Source organism: Bos indicus x Bos taurus, chromosome 2, assembly GCF_003369695.1.
Source record: "Bos indicus x Bos taurus breed Angus x Brahman F1 hybrid chromosome 2, Bos_hybrid_MaternalHap_v2.0, whole genome shotgun sequence".
Lineage (NCBI taxonomy): Eukaryota > Metazoa > Chordata > Mammalia > Artiodactyla > Bovidae > Bos > Bos indicus x Bos taurus.
Window position 1 is genome coordinate 106,095,211 of NC_040077.1, and position 18,258 is coordinate 106,113,468.

An 18,258-nucleotide genomic window follows, 5' to 3' on the forward strand; every position below is an offset into this window, starting at 1 on the left:
CCCTAGTTACCAGAGGAACCAGTGGTGTCCTAACTGGACAAGGCGGACTAAGTGGACAGCTCTCTGTGATGACTATTGGTGGGAGGAGGCCACCCTGGTTCCAGGAACTCTGCTCTTTCCTTCTGGAACCAGGGCTGGAGGAAACATGGTTCTCCAAGGAAAACAAGAGGATAAAATAATCCCAGAAGCAATGAGGTGGAGGCTGAGTTGGACTTACGTGAACTGTTAATACTTAGCCCTGACTCTTACTCACACTCTCACACACAAGTAAAGACTGTCTTGGCATAAATAATCAACCTGCCAAGCCATCACTAGCACAGGGCAAATCCAAGGGCTGCTGATTTCTTTCTTCTCTCTGATGTTTCCAGGTTTGAGTCAGGGCCCAGCAGCTTTCTGCCTAGATCTGCCTTCTCAGTCTAAGCTGGCCCTCTTGCTTTCAGAGATATATGTTCCTCTACTTACACTAACACCATCTGTCTTTTTCCTCTGACCCAATATTTATGATGTCTTCCTCCACCACCATCCCTCTTCAGATTCTGTAAGATGGGATCCCCTCATTCATGACATCAGGACAGCCACCAGCCTCTCTTGGGTGATACAAAGAAGTACCTCCAGTTTGCACATCACGTTGAAATACATCACGTGTAGGCACACGTGGAAAACCACACCATCACACAATACCAAAGACAGGGGAGACCTAGAGACGCCCCTCCCCATGGAGAGGCTGACTCTTTCAGTACATAAACGAGGAAACTGAAGCCCAAGCAAAGCATCTTGACCAAAATCTCATGGTTAAATAGTAATGAAATTGGAATAAAAATTCCTAGTTCATTTTTTTCAGATATTTTGCTTTTCTAATGGTAAATTTTAAAACCTCTTACAAAGGAACAGGAAACAAATACAATGAACTTCTCAGAGCAGTCGGGTCACGCCACAGGGCCAGTCTACATCTTCAGGGCCTGGACTCATCCGTGTTGGCACTGGGCTTTGGAATCTCCATCCTGTGATAGGGGCCACCCAAGGCTTGGGGCGCAGTGTGAAAGCAGGCTCAGCTGGGGTTACCCATTCTGTGCTGGCAAGCAGGACAGTTAAGAGGCAATCATAGACCAACATGAAGTTCAAAGACAGGCCAAACTAAACCTTCTACTGAGGCACACCCTGTGTCACACAAGATTCACTTAGAAAACCAGAACTAAATTTCTGAAAAGAAGAAGGGATTTGTTACAGGGATCTGACTGTAGCACTTGGGAGCTGGTTCAGGAGCCTAGAGTAGCTGTCGACTTTGCTTCTGGTGCTGGGACGTGAAAGTGACAGGACACGCAAGTGAGAAGGAAAGATGCACATCAAGGGGCGAGGAACAAGGGCAGACTGAGAGATGAGTGGCAAGCTCTGGCTGTGGATGGCCTGCCTGCCGGATGTCTGTTGGTGTCTGCATCACAAAGGTCTCTTCCCAGGTGACTCAGTGGTAAAGAACTCACCTGCCAATGCAGGAGACACAAGTTGGATCCCTAGTCTGGGAAGATACCCTGGAGAAGGAAATGGCAACCCACTCCAGTATTCTTGCCTGAAGAACCCCACAGACAGAAGAATCTGGCAGGCTACAGTCATGGAGTAGATACAAAGAGTCAGATACAACTTAGTGACTGAACAACAACAGCAACGTGACAAAGGTCAGCACACTCCACGCGGGAGCACTCAGAGCTGCAGACCACTGCCAACCCGAAAGCAAGAGCAGCCAGAAGATAAGCGCCAGTAATGTCACAGTAGTGCTGACTTTCCAGCGCATAAAACATGCATCTCTGGCCAACACGAACCTGGAATGATGCAAGGAAGGAAACTGGGGGAACATAGTTACAGCTGAACTAAAAGAAAAGTGAAAAGTGAAAGTCACTCAATCATGTCAGACTCTTTGTGACCCCCATGGATTGCAGCCCACTAGGCCCCTCTGTCCATGGAATTCTCCAGGCAAAAATACTAGTCTTCCCTTCTCCAGGGGATCTTCCCAGCCCCAGAGATCAAACCCAGGTCTCTCACATTGCAGGTGGATTCCATTCAAATCTTTTGCATGAATAGAGGTTACCTATGAATAGAACTCTAGAGAAAAAGAAATGGTTACCACAAAGGTTTGGATTATGCTTTTTCAAGTTTTAGTACATCAGAAAGGAGCACACTGGGGTATTTGAGGGTCCTGATCAAATTTTCTTTACCTTGATCTTGGACACCTAGTTCACTGTACTCTCATTCTTTAACCTATAAACATAACTTTTCTGCAAGCTGTTCACAATAAAAATGCTTTCAATCATTAAAATAAAAGAAAAAGCTATGAAGAAAGTTATCAAAACCACAAGTGGACACCTCCAGTAATTTCAAGGAGCCCCTACAGGGTGTTGGGCAGAGGTGTCTATTGCTCTGGGGTCCAAATGCAGCAGAGTAGAAGACAGTATCATCACCCACTACTTCTAGGAGAGTAAAGAGGTGCGACCTTTAGAGAATGTAATTTGATCAAACCTACTTCAGTGCACACACCCTGTGATCCAGGAATGACACTTCAGATGTGCACCCTATAGAAATACCCGCTTAAGTGGACAAATGTCCATCAGTAGGGAAGTGGCTAGTTCAACTGTGAAGGTCCATCCATACCATGGACTGTATTGATGGCAGTTGTTTAAACATACGGTTACAAACGTGATGTTAAGTGGTAGAAACCAGAACAGAAGACCACATATCGTAGAATCCATTGACATAAAATGTCTGGAAAAGGTAAATCTACAGAGGAAGAAAGCAGATGAGTGATTGCCTGGGGCTGGGAGTGGGAGCAGGGCGTGATTGCAAACAGGACTGTGGTTCTGTTAGGGGCAGTGGAAATATTCTAAGTCTGGATTGTGGTATAGTTGTATAACTCTGCTAATTTACTAAAAATAATTATATCGTGTACTTAAAGCAGCTGAATTTTATATTAAACAAATTATACTTCAGTAAAACTATTTTTAAAAACCTTAAAAAATAATAAGGTAGTTACAGTCAGCCCTCCACATTCACAGGTCCTGCATCTGTGGATTCAAACAACCATGGATTGAAAACACTTGAAAAAAATATTCCAGAAAGTTCCAAAAAGCCAAAACTGACTTTGCCATGCATTAACAAATATTTTCATAGCATTTACATTGTGTTAGCTATTACAAGGAGTCTGGAGATAATTTAAAGTGTACAGACCAGGGGGCGGGGTGCTAAAAGAAAAGAAAATAAAGTGTACAGAAGTACATGCAGAGATTATATGCAAAGACAATGCTATTTAATTAAGTTTCATATAAGAACTGAAACAACTGTGGATTTTGGTACCCAAGAGCAGGGAATGGGTTCCTACAACCAATACCCTGTGATGCCAAGTGTTGGTTGTATACGAATGGACATGGAAAGATCTTCAAAAAACCATATTGAATGAAAAAGGAAAGTAGAACAGCATGTGCAGTAACCAGTTTATCCATTTGTGTAAAAACATTATAATTATATGGCTTTATAAGTGTTCAGAAAAATATCTGGGAGGAAATACACCAAGCTGTTCAAAGGACTTCTTGTTAAAGAACTTTATTCTCTTTAGTCGTATTCATGATTAATTCATATGGCTTTGCATTGTTCTAATTTCTTTGGTTGGATCAGAGTTTTTGCAAAAACGAAGGAGCTGAGGCCTGGTATTTATGGATGAGACCTATGGGCTAGCACAGATATAGGCCTCCTTACGGACAAAGAACCTGAGCTATGTGGATGTGCCTGTGTCTCATTGACCAGTATTAGTCTTTTTTTTTTTTTTTTTAACTTGATTTCCTGATAAAGCTGCTTTTTGAAAAACATCACCGTAAATTGATGCTTTCATTTGAGATAAAGTTATCATCTCAAATAAGTTAAACACTAAGGGGCCAAAAAAGAACCAAGGAGCATTAAAGTCCAATGGAGCAATATTTTTAATTTCTATCTCCATGTTTAAAATGGGCTCTTTGCTTAAAATGCAGCTTTATGGACAAGCCCAGACTGGATCAGCATCCTGGCAGGAACCTGATGGCATAGTGGACTGGGCAAGGAGATAGAGTTTCATCAAACTCATGAGAATTCAATACAAAGAGCTTTAACAAAAGTGGGGGAACAAAAATAAACTCAAAATGGATTAAAGATCTCAACATAAGACCAGAAACTATAAAACTCCTAGAGGAGAACATAGGCAAAACACTCTCTGACATACATCACAGCAGGATCCTCTATGACCCACCTCCCAGAATATTGGAAATAAAAGCAAAAATAAACAAATGGGACCTAATTAAACTTAAAAGCTTCTGCACAACAAAGGAAACTATTAGCAAGGTGAAAAGGCAGCCTTCAGAATGGGAGAAAATAATAGCAAATGAAGCAACTGACAAACAACTAATCTCAAAAATATACAAGCAACTCCTACAGCTCAACTCCAGAAAAATAAATGACCCAATCAAAAAATGGGCCAAAGAACTAAATAGACATTTCTCCAAAGAAGACATACAGATGGCTAACAAACACATGAAAAGATGCTCAATATCACTCATTATCAGAGAAATGCAAATCAAAACCACTATGAGGTACCATTTCACGCCAGTCAGAATGGCTGCGACCCAAAAGTCTACAAGCAATAAATGCTGGAGAGGGTGTGGAGAAAAGGGAACCCTCTTACACTGTTGGTGGGAATGCAAGCTAGTACAGCCACTATGGAGAACAGTGTGGAGATTCCTTAAAAAACTGGAAATAGAACTGCCTTATGACCCAGCAATCCCACTGCTGGGCATACACACTGAGGAAACCAGAAGGGAAAGAGACACGTGTACCCCAATGTTCATCACAGCACTGTTTATAATAGCCAGGACATGGAAGCAACCTAGATGTCCATCAGCAGATGAATGGATAAGAAAGCAGTGGTACATATACACAATGGAGTATTACTCAGCCATTAAAAAGAATACATTTGAATCAGTTCTAATGAGGTGGATGAAACTGGAGCCTATTATACAGAGTGAAGTAAGCCAGAAAGAAAAACACCAATACAGTATACTAACGCATATATATGGAATTTAGAAAGATGGTAACAATAACCCTGTGTACGAGACAGCAAAAGAGACACTGATGTATAGATCAGTCTTATGGACTCTGTGGGAGAGGGAGAGGGTGGGGAGATTTGGGAGAATGGCATTGAAACATGTATAATATCATGTATGAAACGAGTTGCCAGTCCAGGTTTGATGCACGATACTGGATGCTTGGGGCTGGTGCACTGGGACGACCCAGAGGGAGGGTATGGGGAGGGAGGAGGGAGGAGGGTTCAGGATGGGGAACACATGTATACCTGTGGCGGATTCATTTGTATATTTGGCAAAACTAATACAATATTGTAAAGCTTAAAAATAAAATAAAATTTTAAAAAAACTGGGGGAAGAATTTGGGGTAAGTAAGGCGCAATGGTTTAGCACCCCAAGGCCAGTAGCGACTGGGAGCTGTTACTATCCCTACGCCTAAGAAGTGAGGTAGGGGAGCTATCGCAGGAGCCCAGAAGGAAAGCTGTATGATAAGGCCTGTCTGACAAGAGTCAATCCCAGTATCCAAGGAACAGAGGTAGGAGAATAAATGCCCTGACCTGTAGTTTTGCCCACAGATCTCCAACAAGGGCTCCCATGAGCCAAGCTCAGAAATCAGAGTATGGGGAACCCACTAAGGTAGTCCATATTGGTCACTATCCCAGGGCACAGAGCGTGGTAAAAGAAGGCAGAGAGTGGGTCTGAAAGCACAAACAGAAGGTATCCAGCTTATGGTTAAGGTAAGGTGACAGTCTAAGCTAAGGAATGTGAATGGCTCAAGGTGGGTCCCTGGGAATCTGGAGCTAAGGTGAGTCTGATCAAGACTCAAGTTTATGTTGATGGGAATGTAAATTGGTGCAGCCACTATGAAGAACAGTATGGAGGTTCCTCAGAAAACCAAAAATAGAGTTACCATATGATCCAGCAATCCCACTCCTGGGCACATACCCAGACAGAACTATAATTGAAAAAGATACAGGTGCTACCATGTTCATAGCAGTGCTACTCACAATAGCTGAGACATGGAAACAACCTGTCTATTAACAGATGAATGGATAAAGAAGACGTGGTAATATATGCAGTGTAATACTATTCAGACATAAGAAAAGAATGAAATAAAGCCATTTTCAGCAGGATCGATGCACCTAGAGATTATCATACTAAGGAAGTAAGTCAGTGCCGGGGACCAGCCCCGGCTGATCCAGGGTATTCGAAGGAGAGACGGCATAGGCGAGGATCAGGATACGATAGCTTCAATTAGGTATTAATTAAAGATATAAAGAGTAATAGAATAAGGATAGCTCAGTAGGAAAATTCAGTGGAGAAAAGAGGCTGAGTAGCTTGGTTTACGCAGGAGACCAATAAAACTTCAAGACAAGAAGTTTGCACCACTTACGTAGGCCGCAGGCGTCCTTCCGTTCTCCCGAAGGAGAGGAGACACTGAGGCCTCCCCGGTCGGATCTTAGAAGCCCAGGCATAATTAGTAAGCATGGTGGGTTCCGCGCTCCAGATGGAGACTCAACCAGAGTGAGAGAGAGAGCGACATGGGGAGACCAGTATTTCGAGAAACTGATCCCAATTCTTTATTTTCCAGAGTCTGTTTTTATACACTGAGATGTTATACAAAAGTCACGTGGGGACAGCAGTCCTGACTTTTATTAAAGTCAGGTGCTTCACACAAATGTATACAGAGGTCTTAGGGGTGTTACATCATCTTCTGGCCAGGGGGGCCTGCTGACAATTTACGACCCTCTCCTTGTGACAGCGGTCAGTCAATCAGGACACTTATTTCTCCAGGGCTGATTATTCTCAAAACAGACGCCACCCAAGTAAAGTTACATTCCTACAGGGTGAGGGTGTAGTGGGTTTTAGCTAAGGAAAGAATTTACTTAGCCTAAGGTCTAACGTGATTAATATCAAAGGTTAATACTTATTTCTTCTATATATTCATTAATGTGTGTAAGGGCAGGGGATGTGGAGACTTAGCAACAAACATTGGCTCAACAAATGAAAAACCCTTCACCAATACAATTTCTAATCAGCCCGTTATACTTATACTAATAGTTTTCTAACTTCTCTAAAGAACCCGTTTTTAGAGGGTTTAAAGCATCTTGTGCCTCTCACGGTTGGGAGGCTGTGAGCAATCACATGTGGCCGGACGAGCCTGTCAGGCAGGCTAGAGAACCTTCAGAGGAGTTTGTAGGTTAAAACACTCTTATCACGCCCAGGAATTATTATAAACTGGAGCTCTAAGTTAACTCCTTCTCCGAAAGAGGTGGTGGGGGACAGCCCCCCGTAAAGTCAGAGGTGTAGGTGAGCACAAAGTAGTAAAGTAGGCAGGCTCTGGTTATGGGGGTAGATGCTCGAGGAGTTCCAGGGGGACTCCTGAGGCTCGATCCCGCCTTTGCGTATGTCGAGCCTCCTTCCTCATGACCTTTGTCACGGGCGGAGTACCTCACTCTGGCTCCCAACAAGTCAGAAAGAGAAAGACAAATACTATATGATATCACTTACATGTGGGATCTAAAAATTTGGCGAAAATAAACCTATCTACAAAATCAAAAAAACTCATAGACTTATGGTTACAAAACAGGAGGGACTGTGGAGGAGGGAAGGACTGGGAGTTTGAGGTTAGTAGATGGAAACTATTACATATACAGCAAATAAACCACAAGTTCCTACTGGACACAAGGTACTCTATTCAATATCCTGTGATAAATCTTAATGGAAAAAATTTTTTAAAGATATGTGTGTGTGTGTGTGTGTGTGTAACTGAGTCACTTTGCCATGTAGCAGAAATTAACACAACCTGTACATCATCACTACTACAATAAAAAATAAATATCATTAAAGTCATGCTATTAAAAAAAAGATTCAAGTTTAAAACCCATTGACCCAGAAGCCATGGGGCAAATCTGCTCAAACTGGAGATGAGAAACGTCCTGTTGGAATTAAAACTGTCTGTGAGGATGATTCTTTCCCTTCCAGATATATGTTCTCCTTCCTCTCTCTCTCCTTGTACACTTCTGGTCTCTAAGACCCCCACAATTCCCCTTAGCTGACCTCTAGCCAAAAGCAAGGTGGCCTTGCAGGGAGTCGCCTCCTGACCATTTCACCCGCCCAAGGTGAGACAGATGTAGGGGTGGGGAGGGGGTGCAGGGAAGTGCACACATCACTGCCCCAACCTAAGGCCCCTCCTCCAGCAGCTTCATAGCCATAAGCATCTGCCCGGAAAAGACAGATACATCACTGATTTCTCAACAGAGTCTTGCAAAGTGTGATGTCAGACACGTCCCCTTGGCCATAACATTGGGGTTGGTGTCCTAGCAAAGCTGGCTCTGTGCCAAGCTACCCAGACATTGGGTCAAACTCTTGATTTTCACAAGGTGTCCTGTCCCGTGTTTGCTTTCTATCCCACCAGAGCAATAATTCCCACCAGCTAGCATTTCTAGAAGACTGGCTTGGAGATCCAGCATTATGCTAAGGGATTTACTTCTAGAGTATGCAGTCGGCTATGGCACTTGGGTACCTCTTGCTTCCCAGATGACTCAATGGTAAACAGTCCGCCTGCAATGCAGGAGACACAAATTCAATCCCTGGGTTGGGAAGATCCCTTGGAGAAGGAAATGCAACCCGCTCCAGTATTCTTGCCTGGAAAATCCCATGGAGAGAGGAGCCTGGCAGATTAGAGTCCATGGGTTCACAAACAGTCAGACACAATTGAGTGACTGAGCACAGACACACACACACACACACACACACACACACACGCCCCCTGCCTAACTCCCTTGCCCAAGGATCCAGCTCAACTGCCAAAAATGAAAAGCATGACTCCTAGGGAGCATCGAAATGCTTCCAGGGTCTCAGTGTCATAGTAGTTCCCAGGGACCAGAGTCAAGGTTGTACAAAATCCCTCTGTTTATGGGAAGATTCTACTAATTTCACTTAAGACATACATGCAATAAGTGTGTTAGTCACATTGTAACACACTCCTTTAGGGCTGTGCAGTGTCAAACCTGCCCATCTATCAGTGGTGGCCTTGAACTGCTTTGCCTAAATCTAGACTGTCGGGGTGGAAGGGAGCTTAAAAGATTCACTTCTAGACTGACCTCTCCTTTTATCAGGTGAGTTCCTTGTTGCCCAGAACAGGTGAACACTTGCCAAAGGTCTTGAACTGTGAGTGACAGAGGCAATGCTGGGCCCTGGTCTCCAGAGTCCGCATTCCTTCTCCTCTTTGCCATACTGGGAAAAGTGAAGTCGCTCAGTCACGTCCCACTCTTTGTGACCCCGTGGACTGTAGCCTACCAGGCTCCTCCATCCATGGGATTCTCCAGGCAAGAATACTGGAGTGGGTTGCGATTTCCTTCTTCAGGGGATCTTCCCCACCCAGGGATTAAACCCAGGTCTCCCGCATTGTAGGCAGACACTTTACCATCTGAGCCACCAGGGAAGTCCTCCCTACAAGTTGCTGGCAAACCTAATTCCCACAGGACGAATGGCAGGGCTCAAGACTGTGCTATAACCTTTCACTTCCAAACCTGTAGATAAAGGTTCAGGGAGAAAGAAAACTTTTTTTTTGAGAAAGATTCAAAGGGCAATTTCAAAGTTGCTAGTACCGTCACTTATTCACTTATTTCCATCCATCATGTGAAGCAGGTAAACATTTGGAGCTTATTCAGTGGTAAACATTAACACGATTAAAGCTTCTTGCAAGAGATTTGAACGCTAAGAAGACTTACACTCACACAGAGAGGGTTTTTTGTTTTGTTTTGTTTTTTCACTTTTTTAACAGTTTGGCTGAAGTGTAATTGACATAGCCAAAAAAAAAAAACAAAAAAAACTGCAGGTGTTTATAATCAAGGTACTAAACATATCTGTCACCTCCACAAGTTTCCTTGCATCCCCTTGTACTTTTGCTTTTTTGTTGTTTGTTTTGGTTTGATTTTTTTTAATGTTTTCAGAGGTTTTATTGTTGCTGTTTGTGATGAGAATACATTTGAGATCTACCCTCTTAAAAAAGATTTTAAGTGCGTGATATCGTATGGCTTATTATAGGCACTATGTGCCTGTGCTGTCATTCCAGTCATGTCCAACTCTTTGTGACCCCATGGACTGCAGCCCAGTAGGTTTTTCTGTCCGTGGGATTCTCCAGGCAAAATTGCTGGAGTGAGTTGCTGCACCCTCCTCCCAGGGATCTTCCTGACCCAGGGACTGAGTCCACGTCTCCTGCATTGCAGGCAGATTCTTTACCACTGAGCCACTGGGGAAGCCCTCTAGGCACTGTTTTGTACAGCAAATCTCTGTAAGTAATTCATCTTTGGGATACATTTTTTAACTCAGCAGATTTCAAAAGGTTAAATTTTTTTATTATGCCAATATTAGTAAGAAAAGCAGGAAATTTAATTCCAAACATGATTTTTGTAAGTCACAGAGAGTTTTTTTTAATCTAAAAGAATAAACATAAAAGATATTTTAAAAGAAAACTCTATTAAAGCATGGTGAAATAAGGCATAATTAAGTAACCACCATTAACAGATAAGTATTGGAAGAAAGGTACCAAACCATACCTGGAGGGAGTTTAGCAGAGTGATTGAAGGTGTAGGCCCTGGAGTCAGATCCCTGAATGCACATTCCAACTCTAGTTTAATTCTTGTGCCTCAGTTTCTTCCTCTGTAAAATGGGCTAAAAAGTAATTAATAAGAACCAACCTCATAGCTAGTTAATACATATAAAGCACTTAACCCAGTAATAGACTATGATAAGCTTTCAATCAATGTTAGCTATTAGGGAGTTTCTTAGCTCAGTGATTTGGACTCAGCGGTTTCACTGCCGAGAGCATGGGTTCAATCCTTGGTCGGGGAACTAGGATCCCACAAGTCACACAGCTTGGCCAAAAAAAAAAAGTTAGCTATTAATATTTATGTAACTCTTTAATTTTGTTCCAATTTGTGGATGTAGTAATTTGGACTGAACTTTATGGATAGCAATTTTGATATAAAGTCCAAATGAGTTCCTAACTGGTGTTTATATAAAATATACACAGCCACCATTGACATGCCTGTCGTATAAAGGTGGTGATGTCTTTCAAATCTGTTCTAAATCTGATTGGTTCCACTTTTAGCCATTCATTTATTTGCATCAGCTACTCCGTCAAGTTAGGCAGTTTACATCAGGAAGTCACAACCCTGTAAACTTGCAGAAAGCTAACCCTAAATTACGCAGTTTCCTGAGGGCAAATAACTCATGGGACTGTGATGAACAGTAAGAAACATGCTGCCATCAGAATTAGCCAACTGGGGTGTTTTCTTTTTTCCCATCTTATACTTGAATCCAGCCCACATGTGGTAAATGAAGGATAATTGGCTGTTCCGTTCATTCATTTAAAAGCTGAATCTATCCTCATTTTAGACCTACTTCTTCCTCTGAATCTAATGAGAGTGGTGAATAGATTTAGCAACGTCATAATGTAGTTTGAGACAGACCAATAATCAATTAAACAACCCAAATGTGATAAGCATTAGAGATAAGTCATGCAATGGTCTTGTGTGAACATGGAGAGAGGGACTCGTAACTCAGCCTGGGGAGGCTTTCTGGAAGTTCTTCTTCTTTTTTTTTTTTATGTTTTTTAATGATTTTATTTATGGTTGTGCACGGTCTTTATGCTGCGTGGGCTTTTCTCTAGCTGTGGCTCCTCTTGTTGCGGAGCATGGGCTCTGGTGCCCACAGACCTCAGTTCTGCGGCTCCCGGGCTCGAGAGCCCCGGCCCAGTGGCTGTGATGCATGGACTCAGCTGCTCTGCCATGTGTGATCTTCCCAGACCAGGGGTGGAACTCTTCCCCTGCTTTGGCAGGGGGGCGATTCTTTACCACTGAGCCGCCAGGAAAGCCCTCAGGCGTATTTTAGACTAGTTTTCCACGCTCCTATCTGGTGAGAGAGGCCTGGGAGCCGGGAGTCCTCAGCCACAGTGCTGGCTCTGCCATCAAAAGCTCTGGGGCCTCTAGCGAGCGCCTGCCCCTCCCTCAGTCGTGTCTGACTCTTTGCCCACCAGGTTCCTCTGTCCATGGGATTTCCCAGGCAAGATTACTGGAGTGGGTTGCCATTTCCTTCTCCTGGAAGTTCTTATTCTTAAACTAACTTTTTTTTTTTTGGTTGAGCTGAGTCTTTGTCAATCCTAAAGAAAATCGGTCATGAATATTCATTGGAAGGACTGATGTTGAAGCTGAAACTCCAATACTTTGGCCACCTGATGCAAAGAACTGACTCACTGGAAACGACCCTAATGCTGGGAAAGATTGAAGGCAGGAGGAGAAGGGAACAACAGAGAATAAGGTGGTTGGATGGCATCACCGACTCAATGGACATGAGTTTGACCAAGCTCTGGGAGTTGGTAATGGGCAGAGAAGCCTGGCGTGCTGCAGTCCATGGGGTCGCAAAGAGTCGGACACAACTGAGCGACTGAACTGACTGACTGACTGAGTCTTTGTTGCTGTGCGTGGGCTTTCTCTCGCTGCCATGAGTGGGGGCTACTCTTCGTTGCGGTGTGCGGGCTTCTCATGGTGATGGCTTCTCTTGTTGTGGAGCACAGGCTCTAGGCACACAGGCTTCAGTAGTTGTGACACGTGGACTCAGCAGTTGCAGCTCACAGGCTCTAGAGTTGAGGGCTCAGTACAGTAGGTCTGGCACATGGGCTTAGGTGCTCCATGGCATGTGAGATCTTCCCAGACCAGGGATGGAATCCCTGTCCCCTACATTGGCAAGTGGTTTCTTATCCACTGCCCCTCCAAGAAAGATCTTGAGCTAACTTTTGAGAGATGAATAGAATTTATCTAACTGGAGACGCAGAGAAGGACATATAGTAAAGGAGAACAGTATATGCAAAGGTTCAGCAACAGACCAAGCCGCAGCCTGACTCAAAGCCCCCTGGGCTCTCCCTCCACCCCAGGGCTTCTGCATGCATAATAAGGAACTGAGAGCCCAGACTCTGAAAGCACTGATTCCTTAATTCGAACTCTGATTTGTGGTTTCTCTGCTGCTCTGCTACCATGGGCAAGATGCTTAATCTCCTTGGACCAGGTATTTAATCTCCTTGGACCTTATTTTCCTCATCTATAAAATGAGGATAATAATAATTACTACCTTAAGGTCTTAGGAAGCATTCAATGAAGTAATTCATGTAAAAAGTGCTTTTCACCAGTCTGGCACATCTTAGGTCTGCAGTTACTAGCAGGCACATCTGTTAGTAAGAGGCTAAGCTGATGTGTTGGATAGCAATGTGCAGGTTTGCTCATGACCTTGAAGGTGCAGAAAGAGAGATTCTTCTGTTCAAAAGAATGATTTCAAAAACCCATTATCTTTCTAAGCTAAATGACTGAAAGAAATGTAGTCCCCTCACCAGGGATATTTGCTGTTTTTCCAAAGGACCTGCCTACCCCAAAGGAGTGAACTGCTGACAGTTGAGGGAGGAAGGTGTTGGAGGGGAATAAGGGTGGATGGAAGAAGGAGTAAAGAGAGGGGGAAGGAGGAAGGCCTCTCTAGAACTTTTCATGTCAGTCCTGGGCAGCAGCTGCACAGAAAGCACACACTAAGTGGTCTTCTACGAAGCACCTAATTACTAAGTTTCATGTTCTAAGCAAAGATGGGAGTTTCATATCAAGTTCACTAAACATATAGATTCTCCAATTTAGAACATTGACGCTTCAAACAAAAAAGGAGCTTACCTAATTCAACCTCATTTCGTGGAAGAGGAAACTGAGATTCAGAAAGGTTTTTTGTTTTGTTTGTTTGTTTGTTTTTACCCCTAAAAGAGCAAACATTTATTGAGCTCCTATGTGCCAGCACGAAGCTTAAATTAATATTCAAAGTCATACACCTACTAAGTTTTTCTTTTCGTTCTCTATTTAATTAGAAACATTTTTTTCCCCAAATTTTCAGATTAAGTTTGTGGTTCACTAGGACCTCCAGATAATTCTTTTTGTTCTGATCACCTTGTCACTACAGGAAACTTCATGAACTCTTCACATATCCTCAATTCACAAGTCTCCTTGTGTCCTAAGTTTCATTTCTATAGTACCTACCCTTATTTTAAGGGTCTTGCCTAAAGGTGGGCGCTTAATAGGCATTTGATACATACTCAGGTAACTGGCCATCTGATTCTTACTTAGGAACACACATTTTCTACAACACCTTGGGGAATGGGCACAGGGGCCTACAGAGTAAGATCCCAGCTAACAGGAGTGTCGAGTGTACAAGGATGATGGTAAAAAGAGGAACTCTGTACTGTCTGGCCCTTAGACCTTACTTGCTTAGTCTCCCTCCACCTTCAGTGTTCTCAAAGTTGGAGAAAAGCCAGCTCTTTCAGGAAAAGAGTCTTGTTTACGACATGGGAACCAAGAGAAGTACGGATGTGTCCTCATAGGTTTCTGTTGGGCAATACAATTTCTTCCCACGTCGGAAGTGACTAGATTTCTTCAGAAGCACCTCCCCACTTACCTTCTGTATTTCAGTCCTTTTACCCTGCTGACTTGAACCTGGCTAAAAGAAGGGGTGATAATCCTGAGATACTGCTGGTCATTCACCTCCAATACACATGCACACATGCGTATGCAGCATTCGCATCCGTGCTGTGAGTTAACTAGACATTTGGCCAATGTGTCCTCCAGACTGGCTTTTAATTTCACTGGGAGAAAGTTTCAACAATAGTTGTGTTTAAGGAAAGGAAAGAAATAGTGAAAAGAGACTGATCTATTTTATGATCTATTTGAATTTTTACTGATATCCTGTTATGATAGTACTCTGAGGATGTGTGAGAAGATGTATGGGAACAGTACACACACACATCGAAATATTAGATAACATATACTTTTAAATTTTTAAATAAATATCTGAGATCAAAAGCAAAAGGAGAGGGGGTCTCTGAAGGTCAGACGTGAAAAGGAAACTCAGAGATGTACAGGCTTATCAAGAAGCAGGAGTTGAAACCATGGGAATCCAGAAGGATACTAGAAGTGGTCATACATCTTAAGGATGAGAATGATAATATCAGTGGGTCTACAGACCCTGTGTATGGATTCCTTGCAAAAAACCAGGAACCACGGAAGAACTGGCCCAGGCTTTCCTGGAGACAGAAAACATTTGCCAGCTCTGAGACATGACCCCAAAGTGAGCGGCCTGCCCTAACTATGGATAAAGAGGGCCACCTGAGGGACAATTCAGACTTACAAGTCTTGAGTAAAAATTGATGAGGTTCCAAATATGCCATTTGGAACGATGTGGAAACAAGGGCTCAAGCAATAACAGCAAAAATTACCAAAAATGCTATGAACCATATGACCCAGTAGGGCCCCAGCAAGGACAGCCACCTGGTTCCCAGCAAAATTATTGAGAAAAGAACCCCAAGAAGGCACATCATCATGCATTCTAAAACTGAAAAGATGAAGAGAATATCCTAAATGTTTCTAAGAGAAAATTTGATCACATACAATAGGTCAAGAATAGAATAACATCAGAAGTATTGATTGTAACCCTACAAGCTAGAAAAAATTAAGAAAAGCCTGCAAAACTCTGAAGGAAAATAAAGGCTAATCTAGAATTCAATACTCTGTCAAAATACTAATCACATGGGAGAACAGACTAAGACTTTTTTGAAAACTCAGGATCTCTAAAAGTTATCTACTATATGTATTTTTTCAGCAAAATCCAGTAGTAAAATGAAATAAGGGAGTAAACCAAAATTATAATGCCTCACATTTATATAGCACCTATGATATGGTAGGCATTCTTCTAAGTGGAGTGTGTATGGTGTGTTTGTAGTCATTTACTTTAATCCTCATGGAGAATAGTTGAACATCATCATTATTCACATTTTACCAAGTGCTAGAGGGAGCTCAAATGATCTGCCACTAGTCATGAAGACAGTAAGCAGCAGTAGTCTGGCTTCAGCAGAAAGAGGAAGATTTAATACCATTCATGAAAGGAACTTCCTCAACCTGAAAAGGGCCTCCATGAAAAATCTTTAGCTAACACCATATTTAATAGAGACAGACTGAATGCTTTACCCCTAAGACTAAGAATTGAGCAAACTCTTACAACTTCTATTCATCATTGTACTGGAGGTTGTAGTCAGTGAAATAAGGCAAGAAAAATAAATAAAAGGAAGAAATAAGATTGTCTTTATTCTCAGGTGACATGATTGTGTACATACAAAGTCCAAAAGAACCTTTAAAAATAAAACTACTAGAACTAATAAGTGAATTTACCAAGGTCCCAGAATACAAGGTCAATACAAATAACTCAATTATATTTCTCTATAGTAAGAAAAAACTGGAAATTTTTAAAAACTAGATACCACTTACGTGCTGTGCTATACTTAGTCAGTCGAGTCTGACTCCTTGTGACCCCATGGACAGCAGCCCACCAGTTTCCTCTGTCCATGAGGACTTACCAGGTAAGAATACTGGAGTGGGTTGTCATGCCCTTCTCCAGGGAATCTTCCTGACCCAGGGATCAAACCCAGGTCTCTCACATTGCAAGTGGATTCTTTACCGTCTGAACCACCAGGGAAGCCCAAATACCACTTATAAAGCATTCAAATAACCATAAAATACTTAGGAATAAATTTAACTTTAGGAATAAAATATGAAACAAGATCTATGTACTAAAAACTATGACACATTGCCAAGACAAATTAGAAAAGATCTAGTAGTTGGGAAAAGATGCCATGGTCATGGATTGGAAGACTCAATGTTATTAAGATGTCAACTTTTTCCAAATTGATCTATAAATTCAATGTAATTCAGATAAAAATCCCAGCAGAACATTTTATTGAAATTAGCAATCAGATTCTAAAATTTACCTGGAAATGTAATTAAAGCTATTTAGAAAAAAGAACCAGGCATGGAGAATAACCTATCCAGATTGGAACAGGGGTATAAAGGGCTCCAGAGACGGGGTCTCCAAAAAAGAAAAAATAATTATGGATTATCTCAAATTTATTATCTGATTAATGTGAATGTATTGAGGGAGACATTTGAGAGTGATGTAATGAAAAGTACATGGGAAAATTCTGTCATTAATTCTAAAGAAAAGAAAACTTGTACCAAAAAAGGAAGTGTAAATGTTGTACCCAACTGTGAATTACTTTTTATACAGTAAAACTGAAACACTGAATGCTGATTTAACCAAAAAGTATAGATCTATGTCCTGGAAGAACAGAAGAGGCAATGTTGTATTTTCTGGGACAGGAATAAAAGCAAGAAAAATGTGAAAGAGTGTTAAATCTTCAGAAGCCAAGATAGAAAGTCAATAGATGATATCCAAAACTCAGAAAAAAAAATCTCAAGAGCTAGCAGAATAAGCATAATATTTAGAAATACGTAGACCACTGTTGAGGCTTCCCTGGTGACTGAGTGGTAAAAAATATGCCTGCAGTGTAGGAGACATGGGTTTGACTCCTGGGTCAGGAAGATCCCCTGCAGAAGAAAATGGCAACCCACTCCAGTATTCTTGCCTGGGAAATCCCATGGACAGAGAAGCCTGGAAGGCTATAGTCCATGGGGTCACAAAACAGTCAGACATGACTTAGTGACCAAACAACAACAGACCACTACTGAATGAAACAGCTATGTGAGTTGAAAGTCACAGACTTTGACGTGGGGAAGTGGGACAGGAGGGCTGCTGCTGGTTTTCATTATAAACCTTGTAAATCTATTTCACTTTTATAAACAATGTCAGTGAAATATTTTGATTAAAAAAAAGAAAAACTAATTTTAGAAAGTTTGCATTAACATATTCTGCTTTTTTTTTTTAATTTTTCAATTCATTTCTACTCTCAAGGTTGGAAGAAGAACCTTGAGTTTAAAAACAAAACCCAGAATTTCCCTGGTGATGCAGTGGATAAAAATCAGACTGCCAATGCAGGGGACACAGGTTCGAATCCTGGTCCAGGAAGATTCCACATGCCTCAGAGCAACAACTACTGAGGCCTATGTACCACAACTACTGAAGCCTGCGTGCCCCGGAGCCTGAGCTCTACAGGAGAAGCCACCACAATGAGAAGCCCACGCGCCACTACAGAGTAGCCCCCACTCGCTGCAATGAAAACTCGTGCAAAGCAATGACGATCCAGTGCAGCCAAAAATAAATAAATAAAATACCAGGATGGAAAAACCAGCCG